This window comes from Pinus tabuliformis, chromosome X (genome assembly GCF_031772625.1).
Source record: "Pinus tabuliformis cultivar Carrire ecotype Pingquan chromosome X, CPIR1, whole genome shotgun sequence".
NCBI lineage: Eukaryota > Viridiplantae > Streptophyta > Pinopsida > Pinales > Pinaceae > Pinus > Pinus tabuliformis.
In genome coordinates this window covers 1718104624-1718121687 of record NC_142308.1, presented here as the reverse complement: position 1 = coordinate 1718121687, position 17064 = coordinate 1718104624, and the positions used below count along the sequence as shown (strand labels likewise).

At 37.9% G+C, this 17064-nt stretch overlaps 1 pseudogene; it reads left to right on the top strand.

Moving 5' to 3' along the window:
- LOC149146630 (glucan endo-1,3-alpha-glucosidase agn1-like) overlaps nt 1-16824 on the top strand; it is a 180722-nt pseudogene extending 163898 nt beyond the window's left edge.
- The last annotated feature ends 240 nt before the right edge of the window (nt 16825-17064 follow it).

Below are 17064 nucleotides of genomic sequence, written 5' to 3'. Positions count from 1 at the left end.
CTGAGTGGTCTATGTGAGTCTGAATTTATCAAAGTAATGCATTATGAGAAAGCTAAAGAGATTTGGGACAAATTAGAAAATATTCTTGAAGGAGATAAAAGGTGAAGATGGCCAAATTACAAGTGTATAGAACTCAGTTTGAGACATTAAAAATGAATGAAGATGAAGATATATATAAATTATTTTTAAGAGTTGATGAAGTTGTAAATATCATGCTAGGTCTAGGTGAAACAATTGATGAAACTATAATAGTTTAGAAAATTTTGCGGTCGTTACCTTCTAAATTTAGTCCCAAGGTTTCAGCGATAGAAGAAACAACAAACATTGATACCTTGAATAAAGATCAACTATGTGGCTCTTTGACAGCATATGAGATGAGAATTCCAAAAAGGAAGGCAACTAGTAGAGAGGCAGTTTTCAAGGTAGACAAACCCATAGAAGAAAAGGAGAGGTCATGCTCAAGTTTTGATGAAGAAGAAGCAAAATTCGTCAGAAATTTGAAGAAAGTCACGGGAAAGTATAAAGGAAAACTTCCATTTAAGTGTTTTAATTATGGAAGAGTGGGACAATATGCATCAAAATTCCCTTTTAAGAAAGAGGAAAATCAGTTTAAAGGGAAAGAGAAGAACAAGTCTAACAAAACGTAGAAAGAAAGACATTTCAAAAAGACAAATTTCTATGCTCAAGAAGATAAAAGTGGATCTGAAAATTCTAATGAATCCTTTAGTGAAGATGGAACAAGTGAATTTATACTAATGGCCTTGGAAGAACTTGAAAAGGATTTCCAGGAATATGAAGAAGAAGTGGAAGGTGAGGTAGACCTTGAGGGGGAGTTAATCAGTGCCCTAGATGAAAAATAAAGGCTTAAACTAAAGAATAGAAAGCAGACAGAGATCCTATTAAAATATGTAAAGGAATAATCAAAGTCATAAGACATTATTAAGTTGAAAGTTGAACTTGAAGAAGAAAAGAAGGTGGAAGACATTTTACTACAACAGATAAAAGAGAAAAACCAGGAGTGTTAAAGACTAGAGGAAGAGGTGGTATGTCTAAAGAAAAACTAGAGAAATCTCAGTCTGAACTAAACATAAATATTCAGCAGACAAAAGGATCTGAAAAAGTGGATGTGATAATGAATGCTCAGAGGTCTCCGCTCATAAAGACAGGGGTAGGTTGTGAAGGAGAATCTAGTAAATCTAAGGCAGAGGATAAAATGACAATCACCTTTGTAAAAGATGCTAGGAGAGAGGATGACAACTCACATCAATCTAAGAATAAAAATTTGAGCAACACTTCAACATCAAGTGAACAACTGCAAAGAAACATTGTCAGTGTAGTAAAGAAAGAAAAAGAAATGGATAGTCAACACACACCCTATCAGAAACCTAACTTCCTCAGAAGACAAGGTCATAAAATGTCAAGTTGGTTAGATTTGCAAACAACATCCACTACCAGGTATAGATATTTGTTTTATGGATATTGTTATTTTTGTAAAAAAAATTGGACATAAAGTCTTAAATTGTAGAGCTTATGTAAGAAGAATTGATTTTGGAAAATTTAAGATGAGAAAGAATGGATTCACAAACGTTAAAACAAATATGAAGAGAGGAGGCACTGATAGTAATCTATACATTAAAGCTGATAAAGATGAGTTAATGATTATAGTTGTGTATGTGGATTCTATTATGTTTGGAAGAAATACGCATTATTTAGTAGAATGGCTTGCTGAAGAGATGAAGACCGATTTCGAAATGTCTATGATTGGAGAACTTACCTTCTACCTAGGGCTCCAGATCCTACAAAACCCTGGAGGCATATTCATTTCTCAAGAGAAATATCTAAGAGATATGCTGAAAAGATTTCAAATGGAAGATTATAAACCTGTCTCAACCCCCATGACTACAGGATGTAAGCTATGTGCAGATGATGAATCACCTGATGTGGATCAAAATAAATATAGATATATTATAGGAAGTCTGTTATACCTGACAGCTTCTCGACCCGATATAGTGTTGGCAGATAGATTAGCAGCAAGGTATCAATCAACACCCAAACAAAGCCATTTGTTAGCAACAAAAAGAATATTCAGGTACTTGAAGGGGACTACAAGCTATGGTCTATGGTATCCGAAAGGTAAAGATTTTACTTTGATAACATACACAAATGTAGATAGGGCGAGCTCTGTGGATGGAAAAAAAAATGTACAAGCGGTGGTGCATTCTACCTAGGAGAATCATTGGTGGCATGGCTAAGAAAAAAAAACGTCAATGTCTCTATCTACTACAGAAGTTGAGTACATAGTAGTTGCAGCCTATTGCACTCAAGTAATGTGGATGAAACAAACACTACAAGACATGAAGGTAAATTTTAATGAATCTATATCTATGAAGTGTGACAATACGAGTGCAATAAGCATTTCAAAAACTCTTGTGCTCCATTCAAAGACTAAGCATATCCCTATAAAGTGCCACTTTCTTAGAGAACAAGTGGCTGAACAAACAATGCAGATGGAGTGCATACCCACAAGGGAACAAATAACAGACATATTTACAAAACCCCTTGCTAAAGAATCTTTTGATTTTAATGAATCTATATCTATGAAGTGTGACAATACGAGTGCAATAAGCATTTCAAAAACTCTTGTGCTCCATTCAAAGACTAAGCATATCCCTATAAAGTACCACTTTCTTAGAGAACAAGTGGCTGAACAAACAATGAAGATGGAGTGCATACCCACAACGGAACAAATAGCAGACATATTTACAAAACCCCTTGCTAAAGAATCTTTTGAATATCTGAGAAACAAGCTAGGGATAGTATCTACAAACTCTCTTCACTAATGTGTCTTCAAAAGAAGAACCTACAAGACTGCAAATTATATGAAATTGCGCACGATCTAAGGGGGAGATTATAGGATCAAGAAGGAGTAATGAAGAGGAACAAAAACCTTATGATTATGACAAGAATTTAAAGTAGTTAAAGAAGAAGAAAGAACAAAAGCATCATCATGTAGAAATTCCCACTGTAGATCAACAAATTATGCAATATACTAAAGCAAAATACAAGATCTAATTCTACAACAAACTTTGCGGAAGCTTAATCTAATTGAGAAAGATCAATGAGAACACATATAACTGAGAATAAGAAATCAATCACACATAACACAGAAGAAATAACCCGGGGAAAGCCTCAGCCTAAAACCCCAATCTTTGTATTATCATACAAGTGGAAATATGTTCAAGTTACAAAAAGAATCAGCTCTCAAGCTATCTAGTTCTCTCTGCAATCAAACAATACAACTCATAGACTAAATATATGCAGTATATGTCCTCCTCAAGCCCTCCAAGCCTCCTATTTCCTTGCACATTTTTTCTTGTGGTGCAGTGATGCCACATCTGTGAATTGGCCTCATCACACTCACAAAAACTGAAAAAGTAACTGCGCAATCCTCAAGGAAATAATTCCTTCTACATGCAAGAGATATTCACAATGGAATATTCTAGCAACTGATATTACATTGCCCCTCCATATGATCTCAACTGGGTATCTATCTGAATTGACATGCATGAGTTATTTATTAGAGAATATTTAGTTATCTGAAGTGCAACAGTTACATGCGTACATGCATTAACTAACTAAACTCACAATTAATTCAACAAATTGTTTGAATTAATCTAACTGGACTTGACTCAGTTAACTGAGCCAACTTATTACAACTCAATATTACAACTCATCCCTATCTCTTTAACTGATGGATAAATTCCTTAATTAATGGAGAAACTGTTGCATGTCCCCACATAGACTTCATGTTTGATTTTCTACAACTAATTAACTCATGGTGAATTAATTAACTATTTTACAAACAACTACTAAGATCAAATTCGAATTTTTACTTCTCTATTTTAGTTCAGGGACTAACTAAAATAGGAAGGTATCTCAAAATGCGATTTTTAGCAGTACTAAATTTAGAACTTCTATATTTAGCATTTCTTGTTGCTATTTTCATCACTCCCTCTCAACAAGAAAGAGATTATTAGTAACTCCAATCCTGTCTCTGTGGAACTCGAACTTGCATTTTGACAATGCCTTCGTCAAAATATCTGCATCCTGTTCCTCGGTCAAAACATACAGCAACAACATGATCCTCTTGACCACACAGTCTCGAAGGTGGTGATACCGGATATCAATGTGCTTGGATCTGTCATGAAAAATTGGATTCTCAGAGAGTTTGATACAACTATGATTATCGCAGTAGATCACAGTTGGATCCATCCTCTGACCAAACAATCCCACTAGAATCTTCCACATCCAAATTGCCTCACATGCAGCCTGACTAGCAGCCATGTATATAGCCTCTGTTGAGCAAAGTGAAACTGACCTATGTTTTCTACTGTACCAGGAAACTACAACTAAACCAAGGTTGAAGATTCCTCCAGAAGTGCTCTTTGGGTTTGATGGAATCCCTACCCAATCCGCATCTATGAAGCCTTGAAGCTTCACTTCCTCTGTCTGTCTGTACCACAATTCGAACTGAGATGTGCCTCTAAGGTATCTCAGCACATGCTTCACTACCTTCCAAAACAGCTTGGTAGGTTGAACCATAGCTTGACTTAGCTAGTTCACCGCAAAGCATAAGTCGGGTCGTGTGTTCACCAGATACATAAGTGAACCCACCAGCTACTGATAAACAATAACAACTACTACCTCACCTGAAGTAGCATCCTCCTTCCTCCAGTTCCCAGCTAGAGGAGTCTGCATGGGCTTGCACTTCTCCATGTGAAAGCACCTGAGTATCTCATTGGCATACTTGCCCTGAGACACAAATACTTCACCATATTTCTGCCACACATCCATGCCTAGAAAGTAGTGCATAAGACCCATGTATTTCATTTTGAACTCTCTTGTAAGGTCCTCCTTGCAAGATTGTATCAGCTGATCATCACCTGTAAAAAATTAGATCATAAACATAAAGAAAAATGATCAATGGTTTACCTTCTACCATGATGTGGTAAAGGTTAGCATCTGCTTCACTCTTGGTGAAGCCCAACCTGGTGAAATAGCTATCAATCCTGGTTTACCAAGCACGGGGTGCTTTCTTCAGCCCATATAAAGCCCTCTTGAGTTAGCACATATGGGACTCACAATCAAAGGTCTCGAAACCCTCTGGCTGCTCAATGTACACCCCTCCTCAATCTTCCCATTGAGGAATGTTGTCTTCACGTCCATATGATGGATCTTCCAACCCATCTGAGATGATAGTGCCAACATCGACCTAATAGATGAGTACCTTGCTACAAGAGCAAAGGTCTCATCGTAGTCGATCCCCTCGACCTGTGAGAAACCTCGAGCAACAAACCTTGCCTTATTTTTCTCAACACTGCCATTAGCTGCCTGCTTTACCTTGTAAAGACATCTGGAACTCAGTACTGACTTGCCTTGAGGTCTTCGGACAACATCCCACACATTGTTCCGAATGATAGAGTCATACTCCTCTACCATTGCATAAACCCAGGTTGGTTGCTGCACTGCCTCCTCGAATGAAGAAGGTTCGGTATCTACACACTCCCTAACTAGGGCCATGTACCTAGTGTACCGCTCAGGTGGCCTCCTCTATCTACACTGAGAATATGGCTATCCCACATTCTCCTGCGCATCCAGCATCAACCTGTTAGCCTCCCTTGAGTGCTTCTACCCATCTCTGGAAGTCTTAGCATGAGTGGATGTCTCCACTCTCAGATCCTCTGCATGCGGCTACTCTGCATCAATCTGAGGCTCCTCCTCCTTAGGAATTGAAATTTTCTCCTCTGCATGCAACTTGAGCTCCCTCTCAAGTGATAGTCGCATGGATTTTTGCTCATCAGACCTCAGATCCCTGTGTACCACTGTCCTATGACTGGTAGGAAGGTACACCTGATAGTTGTGGGGTGTATCCGTGTACCCCACAAGCATTCCCAACTCAGCTATTGGGTCTAGCTTCTTCTTGGCATCTTTGGTCACATGACAATAAACTGATGATCCAAAGATTCAGAAGTGACTCACATTTGGTCGCTTCTCGGAAATGGTCTCCATAGGTGTCTTCATTACCAATATACTGTTGTATTGCATGCCTCAACCCACAAATGCAGTGGTAGGATCTGGTCATGCAACATCTCTCGAGTTTCTCCCAAAATCGATTTGTTCTTCCTTTCAGCCACCCCATTCTGCTGTGGGTTATGGGGTACCGTCAATTCCCGCTTAATTCCTTCTCCAACGCAGAAGTCTTTAAACTGTTGGGAGACATACTCTCCACCATTTTCGCTATGCAAGGCTTTTATTTTCTTTCCAGATTCTTTCTCTGCAAAGGCTTTAAACTCACAAAACCTCAAGAAGGTCTGATCCTTATTTTGCATAAAGTAGAACCAGCATCTATGAGAAAAATCATCAATAAAAATAACATAGTACCTTTGTTTAGTGGTGGAGGCTGTAGAGAAAGGTCCAAAAACATCTAAGTGAACTTGCTCCAGGATTGCTCCAGCTCTACTATCTCGATCCAGAAAGGAAGATTTTGCATAGTTACCCAAGGTACAACCTTTGCATGTATTCGTCTGCTCAAGTTTTCCCTTGGGTAATTCAGTAGAAATCTGCTGCATGATCTTGAGGGCTCCATGGTGCAAGTGGCCTAGTCTTCTATGCCATAGCTCGCCAACATCTTGGCTCTACACCATCTCAGCTTTGGAACTCAATGCAACACAGTCATCTACTTCTAGCTTGTAGAGATTCATTACTTGAATCCCAATTCGCTTTGTCTGTCCAGTACTGATATGCCTCAGGAATACCTTTCCTTTACTAAAGACTACATCATAGCCTTTATCTTCTAGCATAGCAAGAGACACAAGATTCTTCTTTGGACCTAGTACATACTTTACATCAGTCAGGGTGAGGGGAGGTCCATGCTCCCTCTGAAACATAACCGTACCTTCACCTGAAACATGGTACTTTCCATCATCGCCCATCTCGATTTGCATCTGGAGATCCTTCTCCTCCAAGGTACTGAAAAGATTCTTGTCACCTGACATGTGGAATGAAGCTCCACTATCCAGGTACCACACATATCCCACCATGGATGAAACCATGCATGTGATAAGCGAGAAATCCAGTGCAAACTGTGAGGCCAGTGCCTCACCATCAGATCCCTTCGAGGAACCCTTCTTGGATTTCTTCTGTGGACAATTTGTAGCATAATGGCCCACTTCATGACAATGAAAGCATCACACTTTCGATTTGTCAAACTTCTTCACACCATGGGAAGAATCGGATTTGGAATCGAACGCCTTCCCTTTCCCTTTCCTCGCCTTACTCGCTAAGGCTAGATTTTCATCATCATCTTGCTTCGATGAGGATCCATCTTTGGTGCTTCTTCTTATTTCCTCCTGCATCAAATCCGACCAAATTCGTTCCCAATCTGGTAGTTTTTCTCTTCCATTAACTGAGTATTGGTAGTTATGCCAGCTCTTAGGAAGATCGAGGAGTGCAAGACTCACCATGTCATCATCAGTGGTCGTGATCCCTACACTTCCAAGCTCATACATGCAGGTGGTGAGCTTGTTTAGATATGTAGAGATCGTGTCGCCCTTTTCACACTTGATTTTCCGAAGCTTATCTTTCAGCACCAGCTTCCTCTAATCGCTGCTATTCTGATATAGATCTTTCAATGTTTTCCACATCGAAAACGGTGTCTCCTTCCCATGGAGATTCGAGACTATGTGGTCTCAAACTCCCTCTAGAAGTATTCTCCTTGCTCTAGCCACACATTTCTTCCATTCTGCCAATTGAGTAGCATCAGTTAGCTTGGGGACTTCTTGATCAATGAAGTCCTTTAGACCGTTATCCTCTAATACTGCTTCCATGTGATCCTTCCAGGCTATATAATTCGACCTGCCATCAAGGTCATACTCGAGTCTTAAACCGCTGAACACCATTGGTGAAATTGGGATGTGATTAGAACTCGATTTCTATATTTAGGAACCTCAAACTTCGAACTTCTCCCTTCTTGTATACTGTTCTTCACTTTGATCACCTTTGCTATGATACCATGTAGAAACTCCCACTGTAGGTCAACAGATTATGCAATATACTAAAGCAAAATACAAGATCTACTTCTACAACAAACTTTGCGGAAGCTTAATCGAATTGAACAAGATCAATGAGAACACATATAACTGAGAATGAGAAATCAATCACACTTAACACAGAAGAAATAACCCAGGGAAAGCCTCAGCCTAAAACCCCAATCTCTGTATTATCATACAAGTGGAAATATGTTCAAGTTACAAAAAGAATCAGCTCTCAAGCCATCCTTCTCTCTTTGCAATCAAACAATACAACTCACAGACTGAATAGACACAGTATATGTCCTCCTCAAGCCCTCCAAGCCTCCTATTTCCTTGGGTAGTTTTTATTGGGGTCCAGTGATGCCACATGTGTGAATTAGCCTCATCACACTCACAAAAACAGAAGAAGTAACTGCACAATCCTCAAGGAAAGAATTCATTATGCATGCAAGAGATATTCACAATGGAATATTATAGCAACTGATAGTACACTGCCCCTCCTGATCTCAACTGGGTCTGTGTCTGAAATGACATGCATGAGTTATTTATGAGAGAATATTCAATTATCTGAAGTGCAACAACTACATACATGCATGCATTAACTAACTAAACTCACAGTTAATTCAACAAACTATTTGAATTAATCTAACTGGACTTGACTCAGTTAATTGAGCCAATTAATTACAACGAAATATTACAACTCATCCTTATCTCTTTAACTGATGGATAGATTCCTCAAGTAATGGAGAAACTGTTGCATGTCCCCATATAGACTTCATGTTTGATTTTCTACAACTAATTAACTCATGGTGAATTAATTAATTATTTTACAAATAGCTGCTAAGATCAAATTCGAATTTTTACTTCTCTATTTTAGTTCATAGACTAACTAAAATAGGAAGGTATCCCAAAATGCTATTTATAGCAGTACTAAATTTAGAAGTTCGATATTTATCATTTCTTGTTACTATTTTCAAACACATCAAAATGGGAAATCAAGTCACGTACTCTAGAAGTTATCAACATCAATCAGGTTCACCATTCAAAAGTCCATTCTTCAATGAAATTTTTTTACATGTATATATCTGATGCATAAACATGTAAATAATTTTCTACAAGTAAACAGAATACTAGTAATGCTAAGACAATTGCATATCTATTGAGATCATATTGAAAGTTAAGCATAAATTATTGTATAATTGCACCATCAATTTTTCTCAAAACTCTTCATTATATGAATACACCATTGTACATTATGATGATCCCGATTAAACATATGGTGTATTAAACATATGGTGTATTAAACTCTGAGAGACATCCAAGATATTTCCATCAAGTAGAGGAGTAGACTATATATATATGTTTGGTTTATTAATGCATTCATCATGAAGCATGATGTGATCTACATCAAAACCTAATCATTGACAATCTCCATGTGAAGATTTCTATTCCAGAAACTAATCAAATTTTGTACCAGTTTCACTGCATCACTAGGATTTTTGTAAATCCTTCAACTCTGTTATTCTGAACACAAAAATTTGAATGCAAGAAGAGCTAAAGTATATGTATCCTCAATAAAAGAAACCTCTATTATTCTAAACTACAACATTCAAATTCAAACATAACATTATATATATATATAGATATGAAAAATCGCATAGTAATTGGGTTCAAAAGCAATGTGTTTGGTATTTGACCATATGGACTGCGACTTGTCAAGGTTATTGCTGCATGCTATTGATTTTTTTTTCGAGAAATCTCGCATTGAATATCTTGAGAAAAATTTCAGAGAATGCTGCCAAACAAAGACACTGAGAGAAATAAATCTCACACGGCCAACAAGATCAATGAGATATATTATCGATCATTGTCGAGAAATGCTACTCTTTGAACACTAGAAGATCATCTAGTGGCACAAGGTTAATGGATGGCTAAGATGAGCACTATATGACCCAAGTGGCGCTAAGACTGCATGGGCAAAAGCACAATGTGATCTACAAACCAATATCAGGTGGACTTGGCCGCATGATTATTGGCTACTGCCAGAAAGGAGGCATCATGGGTGATGTGGCTTCTAAGGATCCTGTATTCGATCAAGGATCTACTTGGCGAGGGATGTGGTTCGATCTGTGAAGACTTGGTGTGCCTGCAACTAGTTCCCTATTGATATGTGGATTGAAACAAATGACAACATATTGGAATTTAGCAGCATGGATAAAGAAACAAATTTGTTCACCAATTGATTCCACGAAGGGCGCAGACATAGGTATAGGAGGAAACTAGAGTGGAAGTTGGAAAAAGGATAGAGTGTAGACGTTACCTCCATCTCATGACCATGTAGAGCAGCGTTGGTATCATACCATGTGTTTCTCTGATGTATTGCAGACCATGTGTAACACTATTACATTGCAGAGCGGTGTCATACGTGACAATGGCCAGGTCATGCATTATACATATAGTGGGCTGGTTAATTGTGGAGCAACATCCGTTTTTCAAAGCCGTGTCATTATTTTTTAGTAGTGTTATCATTCTTTGTGGAGCAGCCTCATTATGTGGATGGTTCAGAGTATCATTGTGAAGAATGTCATTGTCAGTATTAGTGGGTGACAAGCTTTAGGTGTTTGTATGCATTGGAATATAACGTATTGGAATTAATGTGGAATCATGCACATTGAATATTAAATGGTGTAACGTAAATCATCGTGAATAGTTGGTAAATTCCCGTGGATAGTTGGTAAATTCTCGTGGATGGTTGACTGCCAATGATAATTAACATTGTTGCGTGACTTCTCGTGTGGTAAATTCTCATGGATAGCTGACTGAAAACGATGCTGAATTGGGCTTGTGCCTTTCAATGGAGATAGGTTGAGTGCTACTAACCATCGCCCGGTTGGGACAACAGGTACTTGGGAATTTAGAAACCAATTATTCTAACAACTATTACAAAAAAAATGGGTTCTAGTGGACAAGCAAGTATTCAAATCACTACGATGATGAAAATACAAGACACAGTTTGATTACACTATTGGTATCTTCGCGGTATACAAGACACAATTCCAAGTGTTGTTTCATTTGGTACCCATCTACTAGGCATGCATTAGTTATGGTATCTAGTTTCTGCGAAAGGGGAGTTAGTGTTGTTGACGTAAATAATAGGTGCAAAGGCCAACTGTAGCCACTGCATGGGTGTAGAATCCTTCACATCATTGTGGTGTGTCATCTCCGGTAGGGTATATTGAATAACTCAAGAATTATAGCTCCAGATATGTGGTGTTATTGGATTTTTAATTCGTTGAATACTAACTCATCTAATGGTATTATCGTTGATGGTATCAAGAAAACTCACACATTAATATCGACAACGGTTCTCCGAATTATCAGGGCTTCCCGCGTGGTCGCTACTTCAATGGACTCTCTCGTACTACCAATGGCTAATTCAATCTTCAAAGTGTAAGAAAGAGAAGATACATATCACTATATGGATAAGTGTTGATATTGATTTTTCCAAAAAACTATGTACGAAAGATAAAGTGAATCAAAAAACTGTGTCCCCAGATTCAAAGTTTTCGATAATGACTACAATACATTTCATTATAGAGTCTGCTTTATATCACAAACATATGTGGATGGGTAGTGTTGATATGAAAAAACATTCTAAAAGAGATGCTCTTAAGCACAAAGCTCATCTGGATTCAATGTTTTGGGTTCTACTTTCTGATTTTGAACAAGACATCTAACATCTCGTTTTCGTGAGCATGACTATTCAAACAACACTTTAGCTCAAAGAGTAATCAAAAGAAAACCCACTCGATGTTGTTGTTTCTTCATGAGGTGTAAATTAATATAACTTTGTCAAAGATGTCCTCTTGCCATTGGAAGCTCAAAACTTCAAGGAGAAAAAGACAATCCCAAACCACCCTTTTAACCCACTCAGGGAAAACACCACAGCCAGGAAAGGAAAAGCCCAGGAATCAATATGGTGTACGATGAATTGAATTGGTATATGGGAAAATAAATTAAAATTTGATTGTTGTATATCAAGTTATTATTTTCGATAGAGAGTGCACTACTGAGCATGGGATTTTAAATATGAATGGAGCATTTATGGTGATGTGTTATAATTGTGCAATATACCAGATTGTTGAAAAGGAGTCTCATTGAGTGGTGAGCTGGATTGATTATGGTATGTTAATGGAGGTTATGCAATTTGGTAAACTAACGAGTCCTTGCATTGAGATGGATTAATATGATATACATGCGCATTGAGTGACAATATAATCATCCATTGCATTAAGATGATGGAGGAAGCATATGGCTAATCACATGGCATAATGATTGATATGTTGTTCATGCAGAACTATAGATTCAACTGAGCAACAATTACAATTTCAATGGCTATCAATATTAGGGCACTTCTTAGAATCAATGAAGGAATGTATATTTTTCTTTAATAGATGTTTTTTTAAGGATTATTGCTTCCAAATTAGAGAACTGTGGTGTATATTGCTTACTTCTAAATTAGAGAAAAATGTTAATACTCTTGTAATCGTTGAAGGAAAATTTTCTTTGGGTTCAATAAATTAAAAATATGTATATGCTTCAGATGATAAACCCCTATCGAAGCTTCAAAATACATGATGCAAATGAAATGGATATTCAAGGTTGCTGCAATGGTTCAATGTTCATTTTTGTAGATTTATTGCCGATTACATACATGGTTATAGAGTTACATGTTGATCATGTTGCCTCACATATTCAATGTTTCATGTACTTAATGATCTATGTGTTCATATCCTCTCATAATAGTGTGCCATGCACTTATTATTTGGTGAGTATAATTTAGAACCCTTTTTATCTATATGCAATTGCAATATCTTACAAAGTGTTCTCTCAACAATACTCTTGAAATATTTTTCAGAGCGTTATCACAACAATATCTTACAATATTAAAAATTTCTAAAGCTTATTTGGACCAATGTTTCTGAAGCAACATTCATTCAATCTGTAGAAGCTCTAATAAACCATCTAGAGTAGCATTCAACCAATGATGCAGAAAATACAATGCAGGTTTAAAACATTAAAGCAATGATGACAACTGTACTAAGGACCTCTACAAGGCATATATAGCCCCTTGCCATTGATGTCAAAGGGGGAGGTAAACAGAGGTTATGGGAAGCAATGAGAAATATATTCGAAGACAAAAAAGGAGGATGAATGGGTGTAGTTACCATTAATGCTCAAGGGGGAGATTGTTGGCAATATTAGCATTGATGTCAAGTTAAGCTGATTGATTAATGTTGATAAATGTTAGTGATGTCACTAAGATCACAGATGATAATTTATGTTGAATTGAAAATGTACATAAATGTTGAATGTTGAATGTAAAACATTGAAAGTGATGTGAAGTGAAAAAAATATGCTAATAAATGTGAAAGCTAAACATTGAGACAAAAGTTGGAATACATATATTTGTTTTAACAAAAAATGTAAATAATCCAAATCTGATTTGTCTCTTGTAATTATTACTGAATGAGCTGTTGATTCAGTGTTATTTTTTTATTACAAACAATTTTCGGAACTGAAAATGAAAGGACAAGCTTGTGAGTAGTTTTGGAAGTCCAAAAGACCATGCTTCATTTCATATTTCTCCAAAGAATGCAAACAACCAAGAGCACTTGCTTATAAAAGATACAATGTGGAATGAAACGAAATAAAAATAATTTTTTTGGAATGGAAGTGGTCTGCGTCAGAGAAAGAATAAGCAATCGCAGAAGAGAAGAAGAGTAAAGAGAAGGAGCAGTTCAACAGAAAACTTGACAACAAAATTGGATATGAGGTAACCAACGCTTGTGACTTGAGAAATTTATATTTTTTTCTATGTTGCAACTTGAAAAAGAACATGTTGTAGCATGTTGAGGTTGGAGCCTCTTGTGGCTTGTAGCCTACAGAAAACTAGTGGGATTTGAAGCTTTCGTTACTTAAATTTAGAGCATGGTCTGAACTCTGGGGTTGGCGAGTTAATCACCTTTCCTCCTCTTGCATTAAAATCCCCCTCAATTCTTCAAACTTGGGTGATTTTTCTCTCGCATTCAACCTAGTGATGAACATCTAGATATAACAACCCTAAGGAACAAGAACAAACTACTTTACATAGAACATCACAACTGAGACAAGTATGAATTACATTTTCCAACACTCCCCCTTAATGACTACTTGTCTCAATATCAATATGCAAAGTCTAGTTGCGGTCAAACAAAACAAGAAAATATGTCGACATCCATATAAAAGAACAACCATCCACCAGACTGCATGGGTGCCAACCACCATTCTACTAGGATACCCTTCACATACATGGTTCTATCAACCATTATAATTGCATACATGTACCTATACCTGTAAATCCCCCTCCATCATCATCCTCATCATCATCGTGGGTTTTATCAGATTACCCATAACCATGCTCTTAGTTTTATTGGATTACCCTCAACCACGCCAACAACGGTTTTTAGCCACTAAGGCTCAACTCAGCCACCATGAATCAACACAAGCACCACGGCTCAACTCTACCACCAAGGCACTTAATTCAACCACCAAGGCTCACCACAGACCCAACTTAACCAGGCCCAGGGTTTTCTCGACTTACCCTCAACCATGCTAAGGGTTTTGTCGGCTAACCCTAAACCATGCCTACAAAAATCCCTGGCCACTTCACTCTCACACGTGGTTTCTGGATTACCACAAACAACCACTGCAAATACAAAGTGGTTTTAACATTACCACGAACTTTATGGGGGTACATATGCCTTAGGAGGCTTACATTACACTCTAATTCTTGAAGTTACCAGGTACATACATTATAAAAACCACTAGAAAACATCATAGACTTCCTTATTAATAAATGTATGTGACACATAATACACCATGAGCCTATTCCACAAATTCACACTAATTCACACAAACTCGATTGTCTATCATCCTCCAATCTTTGATGCTGCCATTTTCAGTGTCATTTCTTCATTATATCTAGTAGTCAAACATTCTTGCAAATAAATTTGTTTATTGTTGGAATGGCCAATTCCAACAAAGAGACTCAATCTCGTGACAATAGTTAGCTAGACTAATTGTCAACATCTAATTTTTAACGAGAATTACATTAATGACTTAATACTTTCCAAAAATTTTAAACAATGGAAAAATAATTCTATTTTACATGACATCATGATGGGGAGCACTGCTTTTCTTTGTCTATATTTTCTGGTCAATACAAATGTGAAGAGGATAAGTGTTTGAATCACTTTCGAGTATCTCTCGTGTGCTTTTTAAGTTTTCTCTGGCCAATGGGGCAGGTCCATACAGGCTCTAAAAAATGGTCCACCTCTCGTGCGCTTTTTAAGTTTTCTCTGGCCAATGGGGCAGGTCCATACAGGCTCTAAAAAATGGTCCACCGTTCCAGAGGGTAAAATAGTTTCCAGTTCAAAATGGTCTAGTGTCCAGCTAATGTCTGGTGAAGAAGGCAGGGTTCTTATCGCAACATAATTCATTACCTCACACAAACCATATTCTATTGACACCTTGACCTTAGACGGATCGATGGCAATGGGGTGATCTTGCACAACGCAGAGAACTGTAACAACCTTGGCCGCAGTCTGAATACAATGCAAGAATGGGGAACATATCACTAGTTATATTCCACCCCTATTGCTTCTTGCTTCACAACCTATTGCATTGGTGGCCCTTGTTACCTTCCGCCTTTAAATCCACATTCCTTACCACACCCATTCTCACTCTTCATCCTCATACTTGTCTATGGTCTTAATCTAACAATTATGTTTTTTTTGAAGTTATGAAAATTCTAGCCATATTTTGAAAATTCCGGCCATATTTTGAAAAAATCTGGCAAGGATTTTTGTAAATCCAAGTAAAAACTGTCAAAATTCATAATTTTAGGTGCCCTACAAGTTTTTGATGGTGCTGGATCTATTTTTACCATCAAAAACATGATTCAAACGCTCCCTCTACAAAATTTTTTGAATTTTTTTTGCCCGGATTCTGATCACTTTTGACAGTCTAACCAATTGAGCAATTCCTTTGCGCCGTAGACTACTCCTAAAATGTCTATGGCCTGCATGATGAGCTCCGTCAATATCATTCAACAACGTCGATTGTGTGTGCCAAGTGAAGGGCCGGCAACTACAAGGGCCCACGTCTCTGGCTCACCCGATGGCAGCAGATCATAAGCCTCAGCCCTCCCCTTGTCGAGATCGTCACGTGGAATGACTGGGTGGAGAGCTCCTATGTGGCACCTCCTCTCAGCGTGGCTGCAAGTGACGTGGCGAGCTTCCCCCACACCGTGCGTTCCTGGACCTGGGCGAGCACTACATCCGATGGTACAAAACGGGCAGCCAACCCAGCGTGTCTGAGGATTCCCTCTACTTTCTCTATTACGCACACTCACTCTAAGGATGCCACAACCACCCTTGATGAAGTGTACGTAACTGCTGTGCTGACTCAGCTTGCCATCGTCGTGTTGAGCTTTGGTCGTGCTTCGGCAGGGATACAGAGGTATAGTATGAGTTTCAGCGAAGGACGACAGTCTGCGTCGTTGAAGCGCGGAGGAGCGGTGGTAAAGACTGTGAGTGGAGACATCCCAATCACCAACAACGGCATCTCCCGCTACAATTTTAACGGATATTCCACTTCCGCGGGATCAGATATTGAATATGCAGCAGAATAAAGTTTATAGGACATGGGATATTGCTTTGGTTTTATTATGTTAGGTTTTATGTCGCTAAAAAAGAAGTTATATTTCATTACATAGAGTTGAAGTCTTAGCACCATAAATAAATATAGTGGGCAACATAATTTGGTTAATACTCACAATCAAATGTCATAATATGATGATTTGGTATGCAAATCTATTTACTTACAATGTGCAAAGAATGAACGTTTAATATAACAGCATTTTAATACATTA